Source organism: Oryx dammah, unplaced genomic scaffold (genome assembly GCF_014754425.2).
Source record: "Oryx dammah isolate SB20612 unplaced genomic scaffold, SCBI_Odam_1.1 HiC_scaffold_24, whole genome shotgun sequence".
NCBI lineage: Eukaryota > Metazoa > Chordata > Mammalia > Artiodactyla > Bovidae > Oryx > Oryx dammah.
In genome coordinates this window covers 75617489-75644400 of record NW_024070208.1, presented here as the reverse complement: position 1 = coordinate 75644400, position 26912 = coordinate 75617489, and the positions used below count along the sequence as shown (strand labels likewise).

At 44.5% G+C, this 26912-nt stretch overlaps 1 non-coding gene across 1 annotated transcript; it reads left to right on the top strand.

Moving 5' to 3' along the window:
* Nucleotides 1–24326: 24326 nt before the first annotated feature.
* On the top strand, nt 24327–24399 carry TRNAW-CCA. Its single transcript has one exon. It is a non-coding gene; the product is annotated as a tRNA-Trp (tRNA).
* Nucleotides 24400–26912: the final 2513 nt, after the last annotated feature.

Sequence of the window (26912 nt, the reverse complement as noted above, 5' to 3'; positions counted from 1 at the left end):
AGGTGGCTCTCTGTTTCCTTCACGTTCCCACGTGTGTAAGCTCTAGGTCAGGGATTGAATCTTCTGGCAGAAAAATCAAAAGAAAATCAAAAGATAGCTTCCGGAGAGCAGCGTTCCAGACATTCATGAGGCCATGACATCACTCTGAGGTGATGTCACCACCTGCAGACTGTCCCTGGGATGGAGATAGGATCCCCAGGACAACTACAGCCCAGTAGCAGGTGACTTTGTGACAGCCAGCTGCCAGCCCAAGATCCAGCAGAACAGGAACTGACTGTGGAGCACTAACTGGAACTGAAAAGCGTAATTTAATTGTGGTTAATGTCCTTTTTCTCACAGCTATTGACCAGAAACAAATAGACTGCCAGATGTTTCTCTAGCAAACTTGGGTTTGTTTGGGATCAGCAGAGAATTACAGGGCTTCCCTGGTGGTTCAGCGATACAGAATCTGCCTGCCAATGAAGGAGATGTGGGTTTGATGCCTGGGTTGGGAAGATCCTCTGGAGAAGGGAATGGCAACCCAAATCCAGTATTCTAGCCTGGAGAAGCCCATAGACAGAACAGCCTGATGGGCTGCAGGCCACGTTGCTACTGCTGTTTTTATTGTTGTTTTTCAGTCACTAAGTCACATCGGACTCTGCAACCCGTGGACAACAGCACGCCAGCCTTCTCTGTCCCTCATTGTCTACTGGAGCTTACTCAAACTCATGTCCGTTGAGTCAGTGATGCCATCCAACCAACTCATCCTCTGTTGCCCCCTTCACCTCCTGCCCTCAGTCTTTCTCAGCATCTCATTGGGTCTTTTCCAATGAGTCGGCTCTTTGCTTCAGCATTAGTTCTTTCAGTGAATATTCAGGGTTGATTTCCTTTAGAATTGACTGGTTGGATCTCTTTGCTGTCCAAGGGACTCTTAAGAGTCTTCTCTAGTCCCACAATCCAAAAGCATCAACTCTTCAGTGCTCAGCCTTCTTTATGGTCCAACTCTCACATCCCTATACGACTACTGAAAAAATCATAGCTTTGACTACATGCACCTTTGTCAGCAAAATGATGTCTCTGCTTTTTAATACACTGTCTGGGTTTGTCAAAGTTTTTCTTCCAAGAAGCAAGCATCTTTTAATTTCATGGCTGCAGCCACCATCTGCAATGATTTTGGAGCTCAAGAAAATAAAGTTTGTTACTGTTTCCACTTTTCTCCTCTATTTGCCCTGAAGTGATAGGACCAGATGCTGTGATCTTCATTTTTTGAATGTTGAGTTTCAAGCCATTTTTTTCCTCTCTCCTCTTTCACCCTTATTAGTTCTTTAGTTCCTCTCTGCTTTCTGCCATTAGAGTGGTATTATCTGCATATCTGAGGTTGTTGGTATTTCTCCTGGCAATCTTGATTCCAGCCTGTGAGTTTTCCAGCCCAGCATTTCACATAACGTACTCTTCATAGAAGTTAAATAAGCAGGGCAGCAATACATAGCCTTGATATACTCCTTTCCCAAGTCTGAATCCATCTAGTGTTCCATGTCTGGTTCTAACTGTTGCTTCTTGACCTGCATACAGGTTTCTCAGGAGACAGGTAAGGTTTCTCAGGAGACAGGTATTCCCATCTTTTTAAGAATTTTCTTCAGGTTATTATGATCCACACAGTCAAAGGTTTTCATGTAGTTCATAAAACAGAAGTACATGTTTTTATGGGATTCTCTTGCTTTCTCTATGATCCAGCGATTGTTGGTAATTTGATCTCTGGTTCCTCAGCCTTTTCTAAATCCAGCTTGTACATCTGGAAGTTCTCAGTTCATATATTGTTGAAGCTTAGCTTGAAGGAGTTTCAGCATTACCTTGCTAGCATGTAAAATGGGTGCAATTGTACGTTAGTTTGAACTTTCTTTGGCATTGCCCTTCTTTGGGATTGGAATAACAACTGACGTTAGGCCATGGGGTCACAAAAGAGTTTGGCAAGACTGAAGCACTAACCAACAACACCAGAGAATTGTAATTCAGGGTCTGCAACCACTAAGATCCACGTTCAAGGCCCCTCATAGCAAGGGAAGGACTCTTTTATAGAGAGGAAAGGAAGTTGGAAGGGTTGTAATCAACAAAGAACGGCTTTTCATTGGCTGAAATCTTTCCAAGGGAAAGGAGTCCACCTTCTTCGAGCAGTTCAGTTCAGTTCAGTTGCTCAGTTGTGTCCGACTCTTTGCCACCCCACGGTGGCAGCACGCCAGCCTTCCCTGTCTTTGAGTAGGGATTGGACAGTATTCTTGCAGGGTGTCAGAGCTCCCCCTTCTGGCCACTCGATTCTAGCCTGTTTAAATAATTTTTTAATAAGTCTGTTTATTAACTTTTTACACAGTCATAGGAAAAAAACTCTTTCCTTTCATTTCAATCTATCTTTTCTTTCTAGTATTTAGCAGGCTAATCCTATGCAAACTGCAAGAAAACACTCATGGAATGGTACCTGGCTCCCAATCTCTTTTCGGAATTCAGAGGAAATACTATATGAGAAATTTCTATATAAGTTATAGGCTAATAAATTGACAAGAGAATAAGGATGATGAGTCTGGAGTACCTACACTGAGTCCCTTACTTCTCATGGCAGGATAGTCATTTACCCAGGTTCAATTAAAATCTATCTTTGTCAGGATGTAATATAAAGCAAATTTACAACCATTGCCGAAATGTCTTATTAAGTCACATTTAATTGAGTATGAAAGGCCCACTATTAAAGAACAAGGACTCTACTTCAAGTGTAGAAATGATGCCTACAAAAACCTTGAGGGAACATGGCTGATGCTTGCTCTCTGATTTATGGAGTCCAGTACTCTTGCCTGGAAAATCCCATGGACGAAGGAGCCTGGTGGGCTGCAGTCCATGGGGTCGCTAAGAGTCGGACACAACTGAGCGACTTCACTTTCACTTTTCACTTTCATGCATTGGAGAAGGAAATGGCAACCTACTCCAGTGTTCTTGCCTGGAGAATCCCAGGGACAGGGGAGCCTGGTGGGCTGCCGTCTGTGGGGTCACACAGAATCAGACACGACTGAAGCAGCTTAGCAGCAGCAGCAGCCTTAATAGAAGTCAAGGCGTGTACTTCCTGGCAAGCTGGGACAGGCAAACCTGCTGCTATAAATGTCGATGTCTTCCAGTTCATATGTGGAAATTCTAATCTCCAGTGTGATGGTGTTAGTGGGTGGGGGTCTTTGGGATGTGATTAGGTCATGAAGGTGGAGCCCTCATGAATAGGATTGGTGCCCTTCATAAAGGGACCCCAGAGAGCTCCCTTACCCCTCCCCTCCATGTGCAGACACAGTGAGAACACAGCAGTCTATGAACCAGGAGGCAGGCTGTCACCAGACACCCAATACACAGGCACCTTGATGTTGATTTCCCAGACTCCAAACTGTGAGAAATTTCTGTTACGTAAAAGCTGCACTGTTCATGGTATTCACTACAGCAGTCTGAACAGTCTAAGACAGGAGTCCCCAACCTCGAGGAGCTAATGCCTGATGATCTGAGGTAGAGCTGGTGTAATAATAATTGAAATAAAGTGCATCATAAATGTAGAGGGCTTGAATCATCCTGAAACCACCCACCCCACAACGGAAAAGTTGTCTTCCATGAAAACAGGTCGCTGATGCCAAGAAAGGTTGGGGACCACTGGTCTAAGACACATGGGAAAAAGAAAGAAAGAAACCTTACAGTTGCTGCAGGTGAAACCTGCTTAGCATTCTTGGTTCTTAGAATGAAAACAGATGAACAATAAAAGCAATACAGGATATATCTGGCATAATGAAAGTGTCCACAAATATGACTCAAAGAGCTTTGTAAAGGAATCACAGACACAAATTGACTCTTTAACCTGCTGATAAAAAAATTAATCAGTTGATGTAGGAAAGAATTGGAAAATTTTATTTGAGCCAAATTTGAGCATTATAACTGAGCAGAGCACCTGAAAAATTTCTGAGAACTGCTCTACCGGTTAGAAATGAAGGCACAGTTGTATACGTTTTTTCAGACAAATGGCTGTACATTAAATGATATATTCTTGACAGTTTACATAATCCAGATCTAAACGTCATACTGGTGGGTCTTGAGACCTCTTACAAGATCAAGAAGGAATGCTATTTTTAAGGAGTTGTCCGTGCAGGTGATGCAACCCACTCCAGTATTCTTGCCTGGAGAATCCCATGGACAGAGAAGCCTGGTGGGCTACCGTCCATAAGGGCACAAAGAGTCGTACACGACTGAGCACACACACACACACACACTTGTTGATGCTGGGTGAGTGTTGCCCTTTATGGTTGAGCAGGTATTGCTAGGGGTGGAGGAGTTTTGGTTGATGCAGAACGCAGATGAACAATGCATGGTGTGGGGAGACAGGAGACCAAAGGGCAGAGAAGAATTTTTATGTTTAAATTTTTCTTCTCTGGCCATAACATATAAATCTTATTTCACAAACCGTAACATCCAAGCATAAGACAAGCAGGTCTTACTGTAATTACCATCTCTCCTTTTTGTACCTCTGTCAATTAAACCATCCACACAGAACAAAACATCAAGTTAATGATTTTCCGTCAGAAAATCTAGAGCAGACGTAGTTGGTCAAATTTATGCCGTTCTCATAAGAGGACATGAGAAAAAAAAAGAAACACATTCTTATCCTTAGCTTAGCTTCATCTGATAGAAGAATATGGCAGCTACCACAGCTCAGGAAAGATTTACATTTTTAAAAGCCATGCATTCCCTGAGATAAGCCTTGAATCACAGGGCCATTCTAAAGCCTTACAGAGATAAACTCTGATCCTGTTTCCTATTGTCAGAGACAAGACTTTCAATCAGAACAGAGTTGTCAACTGCTACATAATAATTTGAACTATAAATATAGCCTTCTCTCTTTATTTGGGAGTCCAGTGACTCTGAAAGCTTGACTAAGTGATAAAAAAATAAAAAGTATATGAGTGGAATTTTGTATTGGGGAGAGGGACAATATATTTCTTTAGAAAAACAATTTTTTTTAATGAGTGGGAGGAGTAAAAACAGTTCAAGGTAACTGCCCAGCAATCATCCATAACAACTAAATCATGGTTTGCACAGCCTTTATTGGAATGGTTAAAGAAAACCAAGGTTGGATGGGAAAGCAATAAAAACAGATTTTACTCAGGAAATATTGCAATAATGCGAACGAGACCTCAGTGTGGAACTTGCTCGATTCCAAATAAGACAGAGATAAGTGGGAGTTTACATCCAAGGAGCATGGTGCGGGTCATGCGTGTGTGCTAAGTCTCTTCAGTAGTGTTGGACTCTTTGTGACCCTATGGACTGTAGCCCGCCAGGCTCCTCTGTCCATGGGGTTCTCCAGGCAAGAATGCTGGAGTAGGTTGTCATTTCCTCCTCCAGGGGTCTTTCCAAACCAGGGATCCAACCCCTGTTTCCTGCATTGGCAGGTGGGTTCTTTACCACTAGCGCCACCTGGGGGTCAGTAGATGGGAAATTACTAAGAAAATAGCAGGGACAGAAGGGATTCTGGTCAGACCTAACAGGACTCTAGTTGCAGGCAGACTGGGTGATCAGACGAGCCCTGCGGCATGGTGGAGGATGAATCTGGGGTGATCAGGTAGGAAGGATGGCGGATTCTCGCTAGACTGACTTAACAAGATGCTTGGTACATCTGGGCTCTGAAGGATAACACCCATCAACGGGGCACAGTCACAAAAAGGGCTCAGAGCAGCCTGTCTTGAGTTTGGTCAAGGAGAGAGTCAGTTGGCAAGGAACTGTGCTGGCGAGTGTTCTCACGCTTATGTGATGGAGACCCGAGTTACCCTGGCAACAGAATACCCTACTTGGGAATCTCTGCTGCCTTGACCGTGGAAGGTCACACAGAAACCCCTCCGTGCCTGGCTTTGGTTCTGTGGTAGGGACAGGTGGGCTCAGTCAAGGGAAGGTGATGTTTCCTGGAGAAGGAGCCAAGATTGGGGAGAGAAAGAAAGGAAAATGGGAAGGGGGCAGAGAGAGGGCCAGGCAGGAAAAACTGGTGCAGGGAGTGAAGAAGTCAGGACGGGTGACAGGCGTCTGTTGGTGCCTCCGCTCACCTTCGCTGCTATTAAAGCCCATCCAGGGGACCCTTAAACTCCAAAGAGTGCCCTCTGCAGTGCCGAGTCCTTAGATAACTGGTGTCATACATCTGATGCTTTTGCACTCCTAAGTCTGAAACTAATTGGACTCAGACTGAAGTTTTGCTCGCCAAGTTGTCAACTAAGCTCCATCAGGACACCCCAGAACAATCACCGGGAGACGGAGCCAAGGGGATTTCCCGGAGAGTGGGGCGAGTGGCCGGGAGCGGCTCTCTGCCGGGTGCTCCCTTCTCCGGATTTTGCATCCAGCCAGCGGCTGCTCTGACCACGTGCCTTCAGCCACAGTGACTTTTTACAGGCTTAAAAAGCCAGATGGGGGAATCCCCTGGTGGTCCAGTGGGTAAGAATCCACCTCCAACGCAGGGGACACGGATTTGATCCCTGGTCCAGGAAGATTCTGGCTGCCGCAGGGCAGCAAAGCCGGTGTGCCGGAACTATTGCGCCTGAGTGTTGGATCCCTCGAGCCGCAGTCACTTGAAGGCCGAGAGTCGCACGTGGCAACTCCTGAGCTTGTACGCTGGAACAGATGAAAAAACCCGCACACCTAAAGCCCGGGCTCCGCAACAAGAGACGCCACTGCAGAGAGAAGCCCATCACTCCAACTAAGATAGCCTCGCTCGCCGCAATTAGAGAAAGCCCACAGGCAGCAACGAAGACTCGGTGCAGCCAAAAAGAAATATTAAAAAAAAAAAAAAGACGGAACTAAACTTCAGTTAAAAAAAAAAAAAAAATCCCGTCTCGTGTAACCAAGCCACCCACGTCACCACTAACATCACAGAGACCTCCTCAGATGGGCACCTCCATCCTTCCCTGCCCTGGGGGAGGCGGGTCTCCTCCCCAAGAGACTCCAGCTGTCCCGGACCGCCTGATTCATGAGGCTGAAACTAAGCTCACCTCCCCTCAGCTGAGTGGAATACGCACTGGGCTGGTTATGAAGAAATTCCATTTTTCTGGGGCTTCTCTGGTGACTCAGACAGTAAAGAACCTGCCTGCAGTGCAGGAGACTCAGGGTTCAATCCCTGGATCAGGATGGATCGTCTGGAGAAGGGAATGGCAACCCACTGCAGTATTCTTGCCTGGAGAATTCCATGGACAGAGGAGTCTGGCGGGCTACAGTCCATGGTGTCGCAAAGAGTCAGACATGACTGAACGACCTAACACACACCGAGAAACACATACACAGAACATCAATTTTGATTCTTGATTTTGATTCACCCAGCAAAGGACTAAATCAGAAAATCCACATCCAGAAAGGAATTCTGTCCCAACAGGCTGAACACAACTTCCAGCACTTTCCCAGCTCCTCCTTCCACAAATGTCCCGTGAGGCTTCTTGAGTCTTGCTCCCCCTCCAGCCCTTGGGCAGTTAGATATGAATGAGACTCAGAGACTCTGGGTTACAGACGAATACAAATCTACCTGAATTCTGGTTTGACCGAAAAATAAGAATCTTAATAATGCCTGATCATAATTGTTGGGCTTCCCGTGTGGCTCAGCTGGTAAAGAATCCACCTGCAATTCGGGAGACCTGGGTTCGATCTCTGGGTTGGGAAGATCCCCTGGAGAAGGGAAAGGCTACCCACTCCAATATTCTGGCCTGGAGAATTCCATGGACTGTAGAGTCCATGAGGTTGCAAAGAGTTGGATACGACTGAACAACTTTCACGTTCACTTTCATCAGTTCAGTTCAGTTCAGTCGCTCAGTCGTGTCCAACTCTTTGACCCCATGAATCGCAGCACGCCAGGCCTCCCTGTCCATCAGCAACTCCTGGAGTTCACTCAGACTCACATCCATCGAGTCAGTGATGCCATCCAGCCATCTTATCCTTTGTCGTCCCTTATTGGTCATAAATTCCATGAGGTAAGGACCAGATCAACCTGGTTCACCATTGTACCAACAGCACCACACAGTATGCCCAGAAGCTGCTGTTATTTAATGTGCATTTGTGAGTAAAAGAATGAAGGAATGAAGGCATCCTGCCTTGTTAAATTTTTTTGAATATCAATTAAGATCACATGTGATTTGCAAACAACACTTCTCTGCAAATAATAGCTAAACATAAATTAACTGTTATTGTTACTCTCAGAGGTCTCTACTGTAAGCATGGTTTATTACAAAAATTAAAATGAATCATATTTATTATAGAAATCATTCCCCAGAAAGAGCACATTTTTCTCAAATTCTAAAAATGGAAGAGATTGCTTATCTTGAAAGGCCTAATATTTAAGCCACTCGTGTATAATAATAAACAAACACATTTTATATTGAAGACATAAATACCATGTGCATAGAATTCACAGTGAAATTAAAAGTATCTTCAACCTTGAGAATCAGTGCAGGGAAATAAAAATAATAAATGTCTTAGAAATAAGCATCTGACCATGTTTCTTCTGCTCTGAATACACACATACAAACATACCTCACACACAAGTAATGAAAGAAGGACTGTGAGCCATTGTTAGATGCTACAAGCTGGGAAGCTAAATCATTCTTCCAGAATGAAGGGAGAAATGGCTAGAAGCAGCAAATGAGGGCTAGAATTAGGCATCTCCTAGGACATTCCCAGAAACAAGCCATCCTCTGGTGTGATGGGAAGAAAATTTACTGAGGACCTGGGGTGCCCAGAAGTAGCCATCATAAAATGGAAGGAAAGTAAATTAAGCTGTCATCACAACTATGACACACGGAAAGTGAGGGACCCTGAAAAGGCAGGTTTCTCTAATGCATAAGAAAAGTTATCCTAAAAAGAAGTGCTGAGGCTTAGAATTTGGCGGCATTTATGCGACACAGTCCCAGGAAGGAAAACACTGCCTGATGGACATGAAGAAGGTGGCTTTCCAATGAAGTGGAGGAAGAAATCCTCAGGCAGATGACAGAATTCTCCTCCTTGGCTTGTACCGATTCTGGGCTCAGCAGGCAGGTCTCTGGAGAGCGATTTCCACCACCAGACGTGTCCATGCTGGGAGGGTTCTCTAGATTTCTCTCCTTTCATGTCATCAGGGTTTTCTCCTGGGGCCCTAGGCTGCACGTGTAACAGGCCACATTATTGCGTCCACAGTGGACTGACCACGTGACCACCGCCTGGGAGCCAAGGAGCGGAGGCCGCCAGCTGGAGGACAGCCAGAGCCACTCAAGGCCAGCTCCTGTCTCTCCACGTACCTTCTGGAAGGAGACTGGCCCCTCTCTGCATTCATTTTGCCCCAGCTGGTCTATTGAATCAGCTCTGGGGTTGTTTGCAGATCAAAGGGGTTGCTTGTTGTGGCCTGGGGAGTGGGGGCAGTGTGTGTGTGTTTTCCTCAGTTCCCAGTCCCTTGCCAGGGCTCTGACAAACACACCACTCCGGCAACTCAGCCTTACTGAGCTCACAGCCTGAGGACCAGCTTTATTCAGAGTGCAGGCAGAGTTCTGTCTGCTAAATGCTTATGGGAGAGGTCTGTCTCTTTAATGACGATGGTTGCTGATTTCCAGCTTACAGTCTTCAAACTGCAGCAGAAGGCATTTTCAACTGTGGGAGGTCTCAAAGGTAAACAGATTAGGTTCTCAAGCTTTGGGAGTCAGTCTTCTGAAACTCCTCACAGGGATTAGTGTAAACCCGTAAGTGGAAGATACGTGGTTACAGAAGCACTTTCTAACTTCGGAATTTTTTGGCCAGAGAATGGGCTTTCTTAAGAGGAATGGATTTCTTGTCAACAGAAGAAGAGGCCACTGCGCTAGCAAGCTCCCAGGTTCCTTACTGTAGTTGTTCAGTCGCTCAGTTGTGTCTGACTCTTTGCGACCCCATGAACTATAGCACACCAGGTTTCCCCGTCCTTCACCATTTCCTGGAGTTTGCTCAAACTCATGTCCATTGAGTCAGTGATGCCACCAAACCATCTCATCCTCTCTTTCCCCCTTCTTCTTCTGCCTTCAATCTTTCACAGCATCAGAGTCTTTTCCAATGAATTGGCTCTTCGCATCAGGTGGCCAAAGTATTGAAGCTTCAAGATCAGTCCTTCTAATGAATATTCAGGGTTGATTTCCTTGAGGATTGACTGGTTCCTTATAGAAGATGTTTCTTCTAGATGCATAGATACACACATTTGGAATTTTAAAAATTCACAGCTCGTGTGATTATTTCAGTCACCAAAAGAAGAAATAAATAAGTAAAATGGAAATTGAAACCATTCTTTTTTTTAATTTAAATGTATTATTGGAGGCTAATTTTTACAATATTGTATTGGCTTTGCCATACATCAGCATGAATTTAAATTTATTATTGGAAGCTAATTACTTTACAATATTGTATTGGTTTTGCCATACATCAACATGAATCCGCCACGGGTGTCCACCATAAATTACCTTGACTGCTGGTGCTCAAGGGGATTCGGTTTAGTTAAATGCAGGTGGGTGCAGCATGGAGATCTTTGTGGATCTTCCAGCAGGATTTAGAGAAATGCTGTCCAACTTTCAAGACAGAAGTGTGGCCCTCTGTCTCCTGATCTCCTTTCCTCAGCGTTTGTGTTCAGTCTTGTTTGACTCTCTGCGACCCCATGGATTGAGGCCCGCCGGGCTCCTCTGTCCAAGGAATTTCCCAGGCAAGAATACTGAAGTGGGTTGCCATTTCTTCCTCCAGGGGATCTTTCTGACCCAAGGATCAAACCCGTGTCTCTTGAGTCTCCGGCACTGGCAGGCGGAGTCTTTATCTCTGTGCCGCCTGGTGTAGACGTCTCCATGTCCTTAGTTTTGGGTCCTGATTGAGGGGAGCTTCAGCCTTCAAATGGCCACTGTCTCTGTGCGTGTCAGCCGGCTTTACTCTTCAGGGCCAACAGCACTGCCCACAACCTTCACAACACAGGGATTATGGATCTAAGCCAGCAGGAGAACGAAGTCCTCTTTTTCCCAAAATGAAATGTCACGTGAACACAAACCCCTTACAGTTGAAAGTGAATAAATAAGGACTGAGAATGGAAAGCAACGTTGGCTATTTGTTGTTGATATCCTTTCCTGGCCCAGTTATTAAACAGGGAATTGTTGAGACAGAAATACTGACACATTGTGAACAAAACAGATTTGTCGCAGAATCATGCTGTGGAAAGGAGCTCAGAAATCACCCAGTTCATAACCAGCATTCATAGCCCATCCTAAACAGCTGTTTCCTAATGCCACTTGTTGTTACTGTTATTGCTATTGTGGGGTTATTATTTGTTTTCAGGCTCATCTCCTCCCTGGAATTAAAAGTGCCCTAGGCCTTTCTCTGGTTCCATTTTTCCTACTCTGTCTCCATTACCCATGTGCCAAATCCCCAACCTGGGGAACTTGAAATAATCAGACCTAAATCAAATCCCTTATGATTATACAGCGGAAGTGAGAAATAGATTTAAGGGACTAGACCTGATAGACAGAGTGCCTGATGAACTATGAACGGAGGTTCATGACATTGTACAGGAGACAGGGATCAAGACCATCCCCAAGAAAAAGAAATGCAAAAAAGCAAAATGGTTGTCTGAGGAGGCCTTAGAAATAGCTGTGAAAAGAAGAGAAGTGAAAAGCAAAGGAGAAAAGGAAAGATATACCCATTTGAATGCAGAGTTCCAAAGAATAGCAAAGAAAGATAAGCCTTCCTCAGTGATCAGTGCAAAGAAATAGAGGAAGACAATCGAATGGGAAAGACTAGAGATCTCTTCAAGAAAATTAGAGATACCAAGGGAACATTTCATGCAAAGATGGGCTCGATAAAGGACAGAAATGGTATGGACCTAACAGAAGCAGAAGATATTAAGAAGAGGTGGCAAGAATACACAGAAGAACTGTACAAAAAAGATCTTCATGACTCAGATAATCACGATGGTGCGATCAATCAGCTAGAGCCAGACATCCTGGAATGTGAAGTCAAGTGGGCCTTAGGAAGCATCATTACGAACAAAGCTAGTGGAGGTGATGGAATTCCAGTTGAGCTGTTTCAAATCCTGAAAGATGATGCTGTGAAAGTGCTGCACTCAATATGCCAGCAAATTTGGAAAACTTAGCAGTGGCCACAGGACTGGAAAAGGTCAGTTTTCATTCCAATCCCAAAGAAAGGCAATGCCAAAGAATGCTCAAACTACCGCACAATTGCACTCATCTCACATGCTAGTTAAGTAATGTTCAAAATTCTCCAAGCCAGACTTCAGCAATACGTGAACCGTGAACTTCCAAATGTTCAAGCTAGTTTTAGAAAAGGCAGAAGAACCAGATATCAAATTGCCAACATCTGCTGGATCATCAAAAAAAGCAAGAGAGTTCTAGAAAAACATCTATTTCTGCTTTATTGACTATGCCAAACCCTTTGACTGTGTGGATCACAAGAAACTGTGGAAAATTCTGAAAAAGATGGGAATACCAGACCACCTGACCTGCCTTTTGAGAAACCTGTATGCAGGTCAGGAAGCAACAGTTAGAACTGGACATGGAACAACAGACTGGTTGCAAATGGGAGAAGGCATACATCAAGACTGTATATTGTCACCCTGCTTATTTAACTTCTATGCAGAGTACATCATGAGAAACGCTGGGCTGAAAGAAGCACAAGCTGGAATCAAGATTGCTGGGAGAAATATCAATAACCTCAGATATGCAGATGACACCACCCTTACGGCGGAAAGTGAAGAAGTAAACAGCCTCTTGATGAAAGTGAAAGAGGAGAGTGAAAAAGTTGGCTTAAAGCTCAACATTCAGAAAACTAAGATCATGGCATCCAGTCCCATCAGTTCATGGCAAATAGATGGGGAAACAGTGGCTGACTGTATTTTGGGGGGCTCCAAAATCACAGCAGATAGTGATTGCCGCCATGAAATTAAAAGACGCTTACTCCTTGGAAGGAAAGTTATGACCAACCTAGACAGAATATTAAAAAGCAGAGACATTACTTTGCCAACCAAGGTCTGTTTAGTCAAGGCTATGGTTTTTCCAGTGGTCATGTATGGATGTGAGAGTTGGACTGTGAAGAAAGCTGAGCGCTGAAGAACTGATGCTTTTGAACTGTGGTGTTGGAGAAGACTCTCGAGAGTCCCTTGGACTTCAAGGTGATCCAACCAGTCCATCCTAAAGGAGATCAGTCCTGGGTAAGGACTGATGTTGAAGCTGAAACGCCAAGACTTTGGCCATCTGATGGGAAGAGCTGACTCATTGGAAAAGACCCTGATGCTGGGAAAGATTGAGGGCAAGAGGAGAAGGGGATGACAGAGGATGAGATGTTTGGATGGCATCACCGACTCAGTGGACATGAGTTTGGGTAAGCTCCGGGAGTTGGTGATGGACAGGGAGGCCTGGCGTGCTGCGGTTCATGGGATCACAAAGAGTCAAAGATGACTGAGATACTGAACTGAACTGAATCTATCTTACTCCTCAGTATTCTGATCAGAAAAGAGGGACACACACCAGCCTTTGACATTCACCTTCATTCTAGTCTCTACTGATATCAAGTTACCTAGTCTGCATAGCTGGATACAAAGCTATATTGTGTAGATTTCACATCAGTCAGATGGCATTTGCAAAGAAATAAATATTCACGAATATTCTACCACTTTGGTGATCCAGTAACAAGGGAGGAATAAAACACCTGCTTTCAGTCTTCTGAGAATTACATCATTGTAAACTAGGATGGAATGACATAAAATATGCATTGGAATCACATCCTCCAAAAAACATTGCAAAGAAATATTTCCCTTGAATATGATCACCCAGCCACAGTGGGAAGAGGTTCTAGGCAAAGTATAACCCTGGAAGGAGGGCCAAACCCTATCGCAGTCTGTTTTTGTACAGCCTGCAAGCTAAGAACGGCTTTTCACCAGTTATAATAAAGAAGAACATGAGATGGAGAACATACATGAACAGCCAAGACAAAAGGTTGTCAAGCCCTGAACTAGACTATCATAGAAAAAAGATGTAAGAAAACTTCCCTCTGCTATGGGTAAAGTTGATGGCATTCACGGTTCCAAAGTGGAAAATAGAAGCTATTCACCTAAAAAGATTAGATGAAAGGAGTGATAAGAGCTAGTGTATATAATAATTATTAGCCATTGACCCTATTTGTTCTTGTCATATTGACAGTTGGCCAAGTGCACATAAAAAAGATGCTTTTCTGTGATATCATGGACTCTTTGTGACCCCCATGGATTGTAGCCCACCAACCTCCTCTTCCATGGGATTTCCCAGGCAAGAACACTGAAGTGGGTTGCCATTTCCTTCTCCAGGGGATCTTCCCAAACCAGAGATTGTAACAGACTGGTTGTTACAAATGTACTGTACTGGGGGGGAATGTTGATAATGGGGAAGGCTGTGCACGTGGGCTGGAAGGAGGAGTCAGGAATAAATGGGAACTCTATACTTCCTGTTCAGTTTTGCTGTGAACCGGAAACGGTTCTAAAAAAGGAAGCTTAATAAAAAAAATTTTTTTTAAGATACTCTTCTGCTATAATAGAGTGGGGGGGATGCCCCCTACTGTACCAATAGGCAGCGTATATTCCTTACTTATCCTGGTAGTAGTGATTCTGTGGTTACCACTACACTTAGAGAAAACAGTCCCGTCCCCGGGCTGATGCTTTTTCTACAAGCAGGAATCCTAGACCCAGATGGAAGTAACAAGCCCTGCGCTCCTGTGAAAAGCCCAGAGACCCCACGAATCAGGAGGGCTGGACCTGCCGCCACCGGTCTACTTAACCACTCTAGTCAATAAAGTCACTAAAACTTACCGCCCTAAAGGCCAAACCACGATATCCTGGCATAGGCACCAGAGTTAGCTCCAGAGATGCCGGGGGTAGGTCAGAGTGGTATCCTCCTGGGCATAAAGTCGAGTCACATGAGGCTGCCTGGCTCCAGCGGAGATTTTATTTACACCCCAGAAGCCTGGAGTTATGATTAAGCACAGCTGCCTCCTACCCCCTTATAAGCAGAGACGGCTCATTTGTCCCTCCCCTCATCTATGGCGTGCCCACTACTCATGGAGGAAAAATTCCCGTTGGCTTTCACATGTCACTCAGGAGTGCGCACTGGTGCAAGGGTCGAGGCATATATTATTTACTGAGCGGTAATAAATCCAGAAGACCACATGTGTGTATTCAGAATCAAATTAATAGAGATCAACATTAGAGACTCAACAGACACAGTTATTCCTGGAGTAGGAAATGGCAACCCACTCCAGTATTCTTGCTTAGAAAACTCCATCAACAAAGGAGCCTGGCGGACTACAGTCCATGGGATTGCTCAGAGTCGGACACGGCTGAGCACGCACACGTGCAGACGCATTTATCGTGTCTATCAGTCATTTTAATCTGAGCTTTCACTAGAATGAGCCTAAAATGCATCGCATTTCTACTTTTACTGCTAATGGAGATATTTACCTGACTGGAGAGCCCAAGCAGTCTGTGAAAGATTTTGAAGTTTTCCCATCCTGTTGTAAAGAACCCTTTTCCCCCCAGGTTTCCAAGGAGATTTCTAACATAAAGATTAATACAATATCAATAATCTTGACAGAAATAGGTAGAAAAAATATTTTATTTCTTAAATATGCACATTATGCTATCTTCCAGAATTCTCCAGTCAGCCAGGAAAAGCCAAAACTATTAAAAGCTATAAAAACAGAGACATAGGAATCTGCAGGCTAAACTTCCATTGGAAAAATGTCCTTACCTATGGCTTTTTTTTCTTTTTGGTTGCACCTTGCAGCACATGGGATCTTAATTCCCCAAGCAAGGATCGAACCTGGGCCCCCAGCATCGGAAGCACAGAGTCTTAACCGCTGTATAGCCAGAGAAGTGCCCCTGTGGCTTTTTAAATGTTATTTTACTTGTTTTATTTTTAGATCAATGCTTTCCTTTCCTTGGGAGAAATTAAAATCTAACAATAAATAAGTAATTAATTATAGAAGTGTTGCCTAAGCAAATACAAAAAAAACTATAATTTTGTATGATTCCATTTATGTAAAGCTTTATTGTAAAACAGGCAAAGCTAATTTGTGGTACTAGTATTAAGATTTTGATTATGCTTAGAAAAGAGGATGAGAGTAGATGAGAAGGGGGTTTCTAGAGTTCTGCTGCTGCTGCTGCTAAGTCACCAGTTCTAGGAATGTTCAATTTCTTGATTTGGGTGGTAGTTACAAAGGTAATTTCACTATGAGACTTCCTCAAGTTACACGCTTAGATTTTGTGTACTTTTTGACCGGGTATATTACTCCTCCTCAAAAACAAAAGTTTATTAGAAACAAAAGAGGGAAAATAACTAAGCAGAAGTGGACACATTTTAAATAGAAGGGGGCAGGAGAGAGCGCAAAGGGCAAGGCAGGTGAGGTTAGATGCAAAGAAATCACTGTGACCTTGGAGAGGTTCACTTCATGAGCGTGACAAAGTCAAGCATCACCATCAGGGAACCAAGAGAGGGAATGGAGGAAGGAAAGGGAGGAAGTGGTAACGACTGTTTAGGAGAGAAAATAAAGCAGAAGGTGGTGGTAACGATGAAAACCAACTGTGTCTGAGAGCATAGAAGATGAATATCAAAAGCACCAGTGAGGACTTCCCTGGTGGTCCAGAGGTTGGGACTCTGTGCTTCCAAAGCAGAAGATGCAAGGCTGATCCCTGGTCAAGGAACTAAGATCCCACATGCCATTTAGCATGGCCAAAAACAACAACAAAAAAATTTTTAAAGCATCAGTGAAAGAAGGAGAATGAATGAACTGAGGGGTACATGGGTGAAAGAATGATCACTTATTGCAGCTTCCTCTATATCAGACTCTGCTATTAGGGAATTTTGAGTAAAAAATAAAAGGACAGGCAGTAGAAGAGAAGAAATGAGAAGAGCAGTTTTGTTCCCTGAAATGGTCAGGCTGCAGCCTGAATCAATGACACTTCAAGCATTCATCATATTACAGCTAGCATGTCAGCTGAAGTCAAACTTGTCACCACACATAAGGCAAAAACCATCTTCTCTGTAAGACACACAAGACAGAGCAGCTGCCTTTGAGGCAGATTGGTGAAAACTTTCATAAAGACTGCGTTTGTTCTCTAGGGCTGCTGTAACAAAGGACTCCAAACCGCAAAACAACAGAAATATTCCCTCACAGAGTTCTGGAGGCTCCAAGGCCCAACTCAAGGTGCATCGTGGGCTTTTTTTGTTTTTTTTTACCATAGTGAAAAAATACAATGTTAGAGTCAGGAACTGACTGATGAGCAAGCCATACAAATTTTAAAATTCAATCTTTTAGTTGATATTATCACAGAATCCACATCAAAAATTTACTGCAATGATTAGATCAAGAGAGCAGATTCTCATGGTATATGGAACATCATTGCATTTGATTAAAACAAGGATTTGTTTCATTTGCCCACTCCCTTCCTTTCAACTTGTTCCTGGTTTTTTGTTTTTTTTTTTTTTTCTTTTTTTTTAAGCTTTGTGGCATGCAAGATCCTAGCTTCAGAGATCGAACCTGAGCTGCCTGCAGTGGAAGTACAGAGTCTAAACCACGAGGCTGCCAGAGAAATCTCTAGTTTCTTGCTTTTTAACAAGCCAGCTATACTTCACACATTAGTTGGTGAAGGTGAACTCAGTTTGGGAGGGTAACACTTCTGCAAGTTGGTACTTACGTAATGGAAATCTTATACATATTTTTTTATATTGTGTAGCCTTTGTTTGAAAACTTAAGAAAGTTAATCTTGCAAGAAATATGACAAATATACTACAGCAAGAATTCAATCACTTGTCACAAGCATAATTGGTGCAAGTGGTATTTTCCATTGCCTCTCCTTATGCTACTATAAGTGCCTGTTTTATTTTAGATGCCTTCAACAAATGCTTCTCTCACTAACTCAGTTATGGAGCCCATGTAAATAAAATCAAAAGCAACTTGGATTTTTGTTGTTTGCCTAAGAACAGGACCCTCTGATATTTGTAGCCTGTACGTTTTGAATTGCAATCAAGATAAACAGAAAACTGAATCAGGGATCAGGCTCTAAGAACAGAATGGGAAGCTTTTTGCATGGCTATGGATGATTGCCTGAGCGTCATGAAGAAGCCATTTCCACAAATCCAACAGAAAACGTGCAAAGGAGTGTCAAGAACTTGTTTCAAAGGATGCATGAACCTGCAGTGTGATTTTTGTCTACAAGCTCCTAAAGAGAGCTCATTCATATGTTTGTGCTAACTCTCTTCAATTGTGTCCAACTCTGCGATCCTATGGACTGTAGCCTGCCAGGCTCCTCTGTCCATGGGGATTCTCCAGGCAAGAATACTGGAGTGGGTTGCCATGCCCTCCTCCAGGGGATTTTCCTGACCCAGGGATTGAATCCATGTTTCTAGTGGCAGGTGGGTTATTTACCACTAGCCCCACCTGGAAAGCCCCAGGAGAGCTCTGCATCTCCCAAAGCTTGTGTCAGGAGAGGAAAGAGGGAACACGAAGCGCGAGAGGGAGCCGAACCATTTCTGTGTGTCAGGGGTCATCTTCTCTGAATTCAGGAGGACGCAGCAATCTAAGAAAAAGAAATGGCAAAAAGCAAATAGTTTGAAAAGAAGAATTTCACCGGATTTTAATTTGCTCAGACAAAGTGTTCCTTTCTTTGTTCACTGCTCACACTGGAATGGTACATAAGGGGTCCATCTCAGAGTTTTCCTGCCTCTGGTTCTCTTCCTTTATTCAGTTTGTAAACAGGACCATACTCCTCAAACACCATAATTCTTCCCATTGAGACTGGGGGTCAGCGAGAGAAAGCAGGGCACAAGCATTAAAAGAATCACACACAAATACACACAAGAATGACGCAGATGTTGAAGATAAGACAAAAACTGGTTAGAACCTGTTAGATCCCATTTTCCCTCATGCCTCATTCTCCTGCAACACCGTTTGATTTTTTTTTTAACCAACTTGAAATGTAAACTCATGAAATAAAAATGTGTATTCTAAGACAAGTCAAGTACAATTTGAACGCAAAAATGTTTCGCTGCCCTTTGACCTCCTCTCTCATGCATTATGCATAGACCACACCTCCCCACTGGCAGAAATACCTGCTCAACCAAAAAAAAAAAAAACAAAAATGAAACGTTCTCCTAGCAGCAATAAGATAATGCCTTAGGAGATAACTTTCCTGCTTTACTAATCATGTAAAGGGCCACGATGACCACGTAGACCCGTACTATGTAAATTGTCAGTAATATATCACCGAGTGTACAGCCTTCTGTTTCAAAACGTTATATAGCTGTGCTTAGACCTCTAATGGGTAGAACAGTTCTCAGAGCTTTCTGAAAGGCTGCTTCCAAGATTATAATCCTCAATTTGGTTCGAATAAAACCTTCTCTCTCTTTTTTAGCTGAACAGATTAATTTTTTCATCCACAAAATCAACTCAGATCTCCTATTAATAAGCGCACGCGCGCTCAGTCACTCAGTCGCGTCTGACCCTTTGTGACCCTATGGACTGTGGCCTGCCAGGCTCCTCTAGTCCATGGGATTTCCAAGTTAGGAATACTGGAGTGGCTTGCCATTTCCTCCTCCAGAGGACCTTCCCGACCCAGGGATCGAACCCAAGTCTCCTGTAGCTTCAGCATCTCCTGCACTGCAGGCAGATTCTTTACTGCTGAACCACCAGGAAAGCCCTATTAGTAAGTATCATATTAGTAACCATGGAGGCTGGCCAATGAGCAAGCGCTTCCCCAGCTCCGGCCAGTTAGTTCTCTGGCTGCTGCGGTTCTTCTGGGTCTAGCAAAACAAGCAGGCACCTGTCAACAGGTCCTTTCCTCCCCCTCCTTCTCCCACACCCGTTTGATCCTGTCTCTGCCTCCCAAGGGACGCAGGTCATTGCACTCCAGGACGTCACGATACTATTTTTGTTTCATGAATAGCAAACGGCAGAATGTTGAGTGTACTATGATCTTATTTTTGCAATGAATTTTTTTCAGTAGACAGTCAGGTATGTATCAAAAAGTTGCAGGTCTCTTGCACAATACTATGGTTATATGGGAGATTTTCACTTTTATTCATGATATTTAAACTGCATATATATTTACACATCTGTCATCTCTAAAGACCAATTTTTCTAAGACAACCTCTTCTGTGAAATGTTATCAGATTGCCCCTTTTTAACACTGCTCACTCTCTTCACTTCTAGAATGTTTTTGACAGCTGGATATCTTTACCACTGTTTACAAGTATATGTTGTTGCTGTTGTTTAGTCACTGAATTGGGTCCAACTCTTTTGCTTCTCTGTCCATGGGATTTCCCAGGCAAGAATACTGGAGTGGGTTGCCATTTCCTCCTCCAGACGCTCTTCCCAGGGATCAAATCCTCATCTACTGCATTGGCAGGCAGATTCTCTGCCTCTGAGCCACCAGGAAAGCCCTTATATATATATATATATATATATATATATATAGTGTGTGTATATATATATATGCACATATATTTCTCCTACTTTTTTCTGTTATTTTCCTCTCTTCTCACTTATATTAAAAATCTTAAGATTAATGTAAATTTTATATGAGATAATAGATGAAATATTCTACAATCAAGAGATACAGATGCCTATTTTAATATTCCCTAGAACCCAGTTCATGGTAGACAGTCTTTTGAATAAACGAGGAGAGAGTCTCCACCCCTTGGACTCATGTAAAACCTGCCTCAATATTCATTTGTTCTTCAGCACTTGTGTCTTTTCTCCAAAATGTATGTAAAATGTACTGTTACACAAATCCCAGTAATTCCTGAAAACCTCTTTTTTTAACAGCGGTCAACAAAGTTACTTTACCAAAGCAAGATTTTCTTACCAACGATTTCAGTCATTCCTGCCAACTGGTTAAAAACCCAGAACCTGTTTCAAAATCCAGAGATGTGGCAATAAAGATTGCCATGCTAATGCAAGCTCAGCAGGATCCATAGTGACATATTCCACTTAGCTGTCTCCGGTTGGATGAAACAAGATTTTACAGCTTTTTCCAGCTTTGGAGTTGTCTATCAACATTTAATTGCACTTCCAATGACTACAGACAAACCATTTTTTCTTCTTTCCAAATGAGAATTTGTAGGGTTTTCTAGTGCCATTTGCCACCAAGAGCTTATCAGAAGATGAACATCCTAGTGGGAGGTCAATGATAATGAAAAAAAAAAAAAAAAAAACAACCAATAGTTCAGTTCCCTGGCCCAGTGATGGAACCAGCAGAGGGCCTTACCCAACTCAAGTTGCCATGGCAAATCGCCTAATGAAAAATGCTTCCCTTTGGAACTCATCACTAGAGGGTGATTAGAACGTAGATAATAGTGAGGCATATAGGTGATAACATTTTTCTATTAACAAATGTGATGCAAAACACATTCCCGTTGTTAATAAGTCACCTGTGATAGGTGTGACTACTGTTTGTCCCACACCAAAGCCCTGAAACCTTTTACAAAACCCACTGTTTTCCATCGGATCTGTCTGCAAACTTCCACTACATTGCATTAAGAAGATGCGATAATTAAGGCAATTTAAAATTTAAATGGGTTTTGGGCGAGTAGAACGAAGCCTGTCATTTTTCTCACTGTAGGACGTGTGTAGGGTACGGGTTCGCATCTGTTCCCAGCAATTCCTCCAATTCAATTACAGAACATTTGGAAGCTGCAGAAAGACATGAAGCATCACTTGAATCACAATTTATCTTTTTTTAAACTGTATTTATTTACATAAAATTCAGAATATATATCCCTAACCAATGGTGGCTCAGAAGGTAAAGAATCTGCCTGCCAGTGCAGGAGACCTGGGTTCCATCCCTGGGTCGGGAAGATTCCCTGGAGAAGGGAATGGCAACCCACTCCAGTATTCTTGCCTGGAGAATTCCGTGGACAGAGGAGCCTGGTGGGCTACAGTCCATAGGGTTGCAAAGAGTCGGACAAGACTGAATGTCTAATACTTTCATCCCTAACCAAAAGTGGGAATTTTCCATTTTCCATTCTCTTCTATAAAATGCCCCCAGTAATGAAAATCATATGACCCACTGTTGTAACAGCCCTCTTGTTAACCACAGCTCTTGTCTTCTGGACTACCTGGATGCCTGCCACAGGAACTTATCTCCTGCGTGGGAAGAACTGACACATAACTTCACTCTGGGGTTGAGATGAGGTGAAAAGAGTGAGTGGCAACAATAGCAAGTTGAATAATCCAAAGAAAAAGAGCCCAGGATGTTTGGGGCACTCATTTATCTCTTTGTGCATGTGTGCATTTGATAAGTGTTACCTACTTCAGTTCAGTTCAGTTCAGTTCAGTTCAGACACTCAGTCATGTCCAACTCTTTGCGACCCCATGGACCACAGCACACCAGGCCTCCCTGTCCGTCACCAACTCCTAGAGTTTACTCAAACTCATGTCCATTGAGCCAGTGATGCCATCCAACCATCTCATCCTCTGTCATCCCCTTCTCCTCCCGCCTTCTATCTTTCCCAGCATCAGGGTCTTTTCCAATGAGTCAGCTCTTTGCATCAGGTGGCCAAAGTCTTGGAGTTTCAGCTTCAACACCAGTCCTTCCAATGAACACCCAGAACTGATCTCCTTTAGGATGGACTGGTTGGATCTCCTTGCAGTCCAGGGACTCTCAAGAGTTACCTAAGTACCTAGTATAATTGTCATCTGTCACTTCAGTTCAGTTCAGTCACTCAGTTGTGTCCGACTCTTTGCGACCCCATGAATCGCAGCACGCCAGGCCTTCCTGTCCATCACCATCTCCCAGAGTTCACTCAGACTCACGTCCATCGAGCCAGTGATGCCATCCAGCCATCTCATCCTCTGTTGTCCCCTTCTCCTCCTGCCCCCAATCCCTCCCAGCATCAGAGTCTTTTCCAATGAGTCAACTCTTTGCATGAGATGGCCAAAGTACTGGAGTTTCAGCTTTAGCATCATTCCTTCCCTGGTGGCTCAGAGGTTAAACCGTCTGCCCACAATGAGGGAGACCTGGGTTTGATCCCTTGGTCGGGAAGATCCCCTGGAGAAGGGAATGGCACCTCACTCCAGTACTCTTGCCTGGAGAATCCCATGGAGGGAGGAGCCTGATAGGCTACAGTCCATGGGGCCGCAAAGAGTCGGACACGACTGAGCGACTTCACTTCACTTCACTTCCAAAGAAATCCCAGGGCTGATCTCCTTCAGCATGGACTGGTTGGATCTCCTTGCAGTCCAAGGGACTCTCAAGAGTCTTCTCAAGAGTCTTCTTGTCATCTGTAGACGAGGACTTTTGTTGGTGTTCAGTGACTAAGTTGTGTCTGACTCTTTGTGACCCCGTGAACTGCAGCACACCAGGCTTCCCTGTCCTTCACTATCTCCGGGAGTTTGCTCAAATTCATGAGGAGGGGGAAGGAAGGGGCTATCCAAGTCGATGATACTATCTAACCATCTCATCCTCTGCCACCCCCTTCCCATTTTGCCTTCAATCTTTCCCAACATCAGGATCCTTTCCAAAGAGTCAGCTCTTCACATCAGGTTCTCTAGGTGTGTTGATTAAGCCTTAAAGCCTTGGCCAAAGGCAAGAGGCTACCTTCTCAAAGGATATCATTCCAACAGGTAATAAATCTCATCCTGTAACTCTGCCTACATACTGCCGTTTGCTCAACAGAAGGAAGTGTAGGTCAATGACCTAATTCTCTCCAAGGCTGCAGCCATGAGTCACTGCTAGCATGGTGTCACATCTGTGAGAACAACAAAACGGCACCCTCTGAGTGAATACATTACAAAAGCCACTCTTCTCTCTGAATTTTAACCCCTGCTTTGAAAGTGAAATTCTATCAGTCGTGTCCGACTCTTTGCGAACCCATGGACTCTACATGGAATTCTCCAGGCCAGAATAATGGAGTGGGTTGCCATTCCCTTCTCCAGAGGATCTTCCCAAACTAGGGATTGAACCCAGGTCTCCCGCAATGCAGGCAGATTATTTACCATCTGAGCCACGAGGAAAGCCCAAGAATACTGGAGTGGGTAGCCTATCCCTTCTCCAGTGAATCTTCCCAATTGAGGAGTCAAACCGGGGTATCCTGCATTGCAGAAGGATTCTTTACCAGCTGAGCCCATCAGGGAAGCCATGTTTTGACCAACGGACTTTGACCACCTGCTATATATGCACACCACAGAGAGATGCTGGTTTCTTCCCACTAGTCCAGACCTGGCCCTGCCTCCCCCAGTAGAAGTCCCTTCGTGCACATCCTGTATCACAGGATGGAAATTAATATCCCCCTGACTAGACCAACTGGGCTTCCCTGGTGGCTCAGAGGTTAAAGCGTCTGCCTCCAATGCAGGAGATCCAGGTTCGATCCCTGGATCAGGAAGATCCCTGGAGAAGGAAATGGTAACCCACTCCAGTACTCTTGCCTGGAGAATCCCATGGAGGGAGGAGCCTGGTAGGCTGCAGCCCACGGGGTCGTGACTTCACTTTGAGTTGGACACGACTGAGTGACTTCATTTTGACTAAAGCAAGGTGTCTTCTGTGAGTTGAACAATGTGGACAAGGTCCTTAACTGTCTATTCCATGTTGCTCACTTTCATGCCATCCAATCAGCAAAGTGTGACCTCACTAAAGATTCGAGTCCATTGCAATACAAAGGGCATCATTTCTCCACATACCAGTCGACTCAGCTGCTGCCAGGAGCCTGCAGTACTGGAGAGCAGCCAGCAGCTGTCATGGATGCTACAAGAGCTTGTGGTCCTCGGTCCACGCCTGTTCCACAAGTCCCTAACTTCAGGGACCTGCCATTTGCCAGCCCCTTCCTCCTCCATCATGGGCTGGCATGGGGACAGTTCTGCCTGGGGCAGGGTCTTCTTGGAGGAGGTTCTGCAGATACTCAGGCTTCAGGGCACGTCACCCTGCTAGGTGAAGAAGCCCCACTGCCTTTGGGGGTCCCTGGGGGTCTCCAGGGCAGAGGGACACATGTACTGTCCCCTTACATGGCTCCCACTGGCCTTGTGAACAGGTCCAGCTGTAGCATCAGTCTGACTGCCCGGCAACCCCCTTACGGTGGACACAGATGTCGTGGCCCCCATGCCACCTGGTGAAAGGTTCTGCGACCACTACAGCTCGAGAGCCTCAGCAAAGGCAGCAAAGAGATGCACACCCAGAGAGCAGGCAAAGGGCGCAGCGCTGACAGGAAGCACTGCGGAGGAAAATGAGAAACGATGTTTCTCTGACCTCAGTCCACTACCTCTGTCCGCTCTCTTGGAGGCGGTCCAAGCTCCTCGCAGCCTTCAGAGGAAGCTCTGGAAGAAGTCAAATGGTCTGGGTGTGCTCAGAAGGTCATCAGAGTCTTTCCCTGTAGCCTCACACCCCCCACCCTGCACCCTAGAAGGTAGGGTGGGGCTCCAGGGGATTCCCAGGCGATGGGTGGGAGGGGGAGAACAGAGAGAGGGGTGCAGGCTGAGAAGACCTTTCTAGACCTCCAGGAGGTTTGTAAAGGGGAGGAGGAGGGTGATGCGGCAAGACTATGGGAGCCAAAGGCCAGGAAGAAAATATGGTAGGTGTCATTTGTTTTTGCTGAAGTTTCAGCTGGGGAGCTGCCTGGAAGCTCACGTGGGGGACTGCAGACCTGCTCCTTTGCATCAAAACCCAGTAGGAACGGATGATTTACAGTTGAAAAAGTAGCAGAAGAAAAGATTTGCCTTTTTTTTTTTTTTTAAAGGAGTTTTCTAAATCTCTGTTCAAAGCAAAGAGCCTGAGGCAGAGAATGAGAAACACATTGATCTGAAATCAAACCACCATGATGGCTGTCTTTGGGCAGCTGTCTGTGTGTATATGTGCGTGTGCAGGCGGGGGTTGGGGGGTGTACTCTGGAGGTAAGCGGGGTCAGGATGTTATTTGTGTTAAATAAGATAATTTTCAAATATTCTTTGCACAGGTAGATGGGAATCGTTGTTCACATTTAGGTGATTTTCTTGCTTTCATCATTGTGAAATGCCAGCAGCTTTGTTATCTGCTGCTTAGTCACTTCAGTAATGTCCAACTCCGTGCAACCCCATGGACTGTAGCATGTCAGGCTCCTCTGTCCGTGGGATTCTCCAGACAAGAGTCCTGGAGTGGGTTTTCATGCTTTCCTCCTGGGGATCTTCTGAACCTAGAGACTGAACCCAGGTCTACTGCATTGGCAGGCAGATTCTTTACTGTCTGAGCCACCAGGGAAGCTTAGTTACCTATATCTAGTCAATCTGATCAAGTCATTGATGGTGACCTCTGAGGATATTGCACCCCTTGGCTCCCACCCCAGCCCACCCAGTCCCTGGCAGCACTTTGTTAAGAAAAACAAGCATAGACCTAATAAAGTACACAGGTTCATTCATAACCACTGTAAAAACTGGATGATTAATCCAAACTCCTGGTCCTCACATAGAGTCTGTTCACTGAAGTTTAGAAAGGGTCTCAAATTTATACTTTGCACTATGTAGGTTCTAGATACATAATAGCAAATAAAAGTGACCAAGTGCCTCCCCTCATGTAGCCTGGAATGTAGCTGGGGGAAAAGACTTTATTTAAATGAACATGAAATTTAAATATGGATAGCCAGACAGAGAAAGTTCAGTTCAATCACTCAGTCGTGTCAGACACTTTGCGACCCCATGGACTTCAGCACACCAGGCTTCCCAGTCCATCACTAACTTCCAGAGCTTACTCAAACCTATGTCCCTTGAGTTGGTGATGCCATCAAACTATCTCATCTTCTGTCGTCCCCTTCTCCTCCTGCCTTAATCTTTCCCAGCATCAGGGTCTTTTCCAGTGAGTCAGGTCTTTGCATCAGGTGGCCAAAGTACTGGAGCTTCAGCTTCAGCATCAGTCCTTCCAATGAATATTCAGGACT